The sequence below is a fragment of the Arachis hypogaea genome, chromosome 18, assembly GCF_003086295.3.
Source record: "Arachis hypogaea cultivar Tifrunner chromosome 18, arahy.Tifrunner.gnm2.J5K5, whole genome shotgun sequence".
Classification (NCBI taxonomy): Eukaryota; Viridiplantae; Streptophyta; class Magnoliopsida; order Fabales; family Fabaceae; genus Arachis; species Arachis hypogaea.
Window position 1 is genome coordinate 108793307 of NC_092053.1, and position 4279 is coordinate 108797585.

The 4279-nt window shown below is 42.9% G+C and overlaps 1 non-coding gene across 1 annotated transcript; it reads left to right on the plus strand.

The window, feature by feature from the left end:
• The first annotated feature begins 3380 nt into the window (after window positions 1-3380).
• LOC112773706 (small nucleolar RNA R71) lies at window positions 3381-3488 on the plus strand. The gene has a single exon (XR_003188243.1). It is a non-coding gene; the product is annotated as a small nucleolar RNA R71 (small nucleolar RNA).
• The last annotated feature ends 791 nt before the right edge of the window (window positions 3489-4279 follow it).

Below are 4279 nucleotides of genomic sequence, written 5' to 3' on the forward strand. Positions count from 1 at the left end.
TAGAGTTCTTGAGGTATAATCTCATGAACTTCCACCTCTTCTCCAATCATGATGCTGTGGATCATGATGGCCCGGTCTATAGTAACTTCAGACCGGTTGCTAGTGGGAATGATTGAGCATTGAATGAACTCCAACCATCCTCTAGCTACAGGCTTGAGGTCCAATCTTCTTAGTTGAACCGGCTTGCCTTTGGAGTCAACCTTCCATCGAGCTCCTTCTACACATATGTCCATAAGGACTTGGTCCAACCTTTGATCAAAGTTGACTCTCCTTGTGTAGGGGCGTGCGTTCTCTTCCATGTTTGGCAAGTTGAACGCCAACCTCACATTTTCCGGACTAAAATCCAAGTATTTCCCCCGAACCATTGTAACATAGTTCTTTGGATCCGGGTTCTTACTTTGATCATGGTTCTTGGTGATCCATGCATTGGCATAGAACTCTTGAACCATTAGGATGCCGACTTGTTGGATGGGATTTGTTAGAACTTCCCACCCTCTTCTTTGAATTTCATGTCGGATCTCCGGATACTCATTTCTTTTGAGTTTGAAAGGGACCTCATGGATCACCTTCTTTTTGGCCACAACATCATAGAAGTGGTCTTGATGGGCTTTGGAGATGAACCTTTCCATCTCCCATGACTCGGATGTGGAAGCTTTTGTCTTCCCTTTCCCTCTTCTAGAGGATTCTCCGGTCTTAGATGCCATCAATGGTAATGGAAAAACAAAAAAGCTATGCTTTTACCACACCAAACTTAGAATATTGCTCGCCCTCGAGCAATAAACAAAAGAATAGAAGAAGAAGAAGAAGAAATATGGAGAGGGAGAGGGAGATGTGGTTTCGGCCAAGAGGAGTGTAGAGGGGTGTGTTGTGTGAATTTGATGAAGAATGGAGGTCTTTATATAGGGAAGGGAGGGGGGTTAAGGGTCGGCCATATGGGTGGGTTTGGGTGGGAAATTGGTTTTGAATTTTGAAGGTAGGTGGAGTTTATGAGGTAGGTTTATGGGGAAGAGTGGATGGATGTGAGCGGTGAAGAGGTGATGGGGAAGAGAGATTGAGGTGATTGGTGAAGGGTTTTTTGGGGAAGAGTGTTTATGGGGTTGTGTGAAAGAGAGTGGTGAGAAGAAGTGAGTGGAGGTAGGTGGGGATCTTGTGGGGTCCACAGATCCTGAGTGGATCCTGTGGGGTCCACAGATCCTGAGTGGATCCTGTGGGGTCCACAAATCCTGAGATGATCCTGTGGGGTCCACAGTTCTTGAGGTGTCAAGGCATTTACATCCCTGCACCACTTTAGGCATGCAAAATGCCCTTGCACACAACTCTGGGCGTTCAGCGCCAGGTTGGTGGCCATTTTGGGCGTTCAACGCCCATTTGTGTGCCATTTCTGGCGTTGAACGCCAGAACCATGCCTGTTCTGGCGTTCAGCGCCCAGAAGCTGCCCATTTTGGGCGTTCAGCGCCAGCACCATGCTCTGTTCTGGCGCTGAACGCCAGACAGATGCTCCTCTAGGGTGTGATTTTTCTTCTGCTGTTTTTGATTCCGTTTTCAATTTTTATATTTATTTTGTGACTTCACATGATCATGAACCTACAAAGACATATAACTAAGAAAATATAGTTAGATAAATAAAAATTGGGTTGCCTCCCAACAAGCGCTTCTTTAATGTCAATAGCTTGACAGTGGGCTCTCATGGAGCCTTACAGATGTTCAGAGCATTGTTGAAACTCTCCAACACCAAACTTAGAGTTTGGATATGGGAGTTCAACACCAAACTTAGAGTTTGGTTGTGGCCTCCCAACACCAAACTTAGAGTTTGACTGTGGGGGCTTGGGTTGACTCTGCTTTGAGAGAAGCTTTTCATGCTTCCTCTCCATGGTTGCAGAGGGAGATCCTTGAGTTTTAAACACAAGGGAGTCCTCATTCCATTGAAGGACTAGTTCACCTCTGTCAACATCAATCACAGCTCTTGCTGTGGCCAGGAAAGGTCTTCCTAGGATGATGGATTCATCCTCTTCCTTTCCAGTATCCAGGATTATGAAATCAGCAGGGATGTAAAGGCCCTTAACCTTTACTAACACGTCCTCTACTTGTCCATATGCCTGTTTTCTTGAATTGTCTGCCATCTCTAATGAGATTTTAGCAGCTTGCACCCCATAGATTCCCAGTTTCTCTATTACAGAGAGGGGCATGAGGTTTATTCCTGAACCAAGGTCACATAGAGCCTTAAAGATCATGGTGCCTATGGTACAGGGTATTGTGAACTTTCCAGGATCCTGTCTCTTCTGAGGCAATGTCAGTTGATCCAGATCACTTAGTTCATTGATGAACAAGGGAGGTTCAACTTCCCAAGTATCAATGCCAAATAATTTGGCATTCAGCTTCATGATTGCACCAAGAAACTTGGCAGTTTGCTCTTCAGTAACATCCTCATTCTCTTCAGAAGAGGAATACTCATCAGAGCTCATGAAGGGCATAAGGAGGTTCAATGAAATCTCTATGGTCTCTAGATGAGCCTCAGAATCCTTTGGTTCCTCAGAGGGAAGCTCCTTATTGATCACTGGACGTCCCAGGAGGTCTTCCTCACTGGGATTCACGTCCTCCTCTCCCCTTGTAGGTTCGGCCATGGTGCTTATGTCAATGGCCTTGCACTCTCCTTTTGGGTTCTCTTCTGTATTGCTTGGGAGAGTACTAGGAGGGATTTCAGTGATCCTTTTACTCAGCTGGCCCACTTGTGCTTCCAAATTTCTAATGGAAGACCTTGTTTCATTCATGAAACTCACAGTGGCTTTAGATAGATCAGAGACTAAGTTTGCCAAATTAGAAGTATTTTGTTCAGAGTTCTCTGTCTGTTGCTGAGTGGATGATGGAAAAGGTTTATTATTGTTAAACCTGTTTCTTCCACCATTATTAAAGCCTTGTTGAGGCTTTTGATCCTTCCATGAGAAATTTGGATTATTTCTCCATGTTGAGTTATAGGTGTTTCCATAAGGTTCACCTAAGTAATTCACCTCTGCTATTATAGGGTTCTCAGGATCATAAGCTTCTTCTTCATGAGAAGCCTCTTGAGTACTGTTGGATGCAGCTTGCATTCCATTCAGACTCTGAGAAATCATATTGACTTGCTGAGTCAATATTTTGTTCTGAGCCAATATGGCATTCAGAGTATCAACTTCAAGAACTCCCTTCTTCATAGGCGTCCCATTACTCACAGGATTCCTTTCAGAAGTGTACATGAACTGGTTATTAGCAACCATGTCAATGAGTTCTTGAGCTTCTGCAGGCGTTTTCTTTAGGTGAATGGATCCACCTGCAGAAGTGTCCAGTGACATCTTTGATAGATCAGATAAACCATCATAGAATATATCCAGGATGGTCCATTTTGAAAGCATGTCAGAAGGACACTTTTTGGTCAACTGTTTGTATCTTTCCCAAGCTTCATAGAGGGATTCACCTTCTTTCTGTCTGAAGGTTTGAACATCAGCTCTAAGCTTGCTCAGCTTTTGAGGAGGAAAGTACTTGGCTAAGAAAGCCGTGACCAGCTTATCCCAAGAGTTCAGGCTGTCTTTGGGTTGAGAATCCAACCATAATCTAGCTCTGTCTCTTACAGCAAAAGGGAAAAGCATGAGCCTGTAGACTTCAGGATCTACTCTATTAGTCTTAACAGTATCACATATCTGCAAGAATTCAGTTAAGAACTGAAAAGGATCTTCAGATGGAAGTCCATGAAACTTGCAGTTCTGCTGCATCAGAGAAACTAATTGAGGTTTCAGCTCAAAGTTGTTTGCTCCAATGGCAGGAATGGAGATGCTTCTTCCATGTAAATTGGAATTAGGTGCAGTAAAGTCACCAAGCATCTTCCTTACATTATTATTATTTTCGGCTGCCATCTCCTTTTCCTGTTTGAAAATTTCTGAAAGGTTATTTCTGGATTGTTGTAATTTAGCTTCTCTTAATTTTCTCTTCAGAGTCCTTTCAGGTTCTGGATCTGCTTCCACAAGAATGTTCTTATCCTTGCTCCTTCTCATATGACAAAGAAGAAGGCACAGAAAAATAATAATAATAATAGAGATCCTTTATACCTCAGTATAGGGATCCCTGTGTGAGTAGAAGAAAAGAGGGGGAGACAAAGAATGTAATATAATGGAAGAAACACAACTGTGAGGATGGAAGAGATGTGAGATGAGATGTTAGGATATAAATGAATAAATAGAATAAGATGGGAGAGAGAGAATTTTCGAAAAATATTTTTGAAAAAGAGTTAGTGATTTTTGAAAATAGTTTT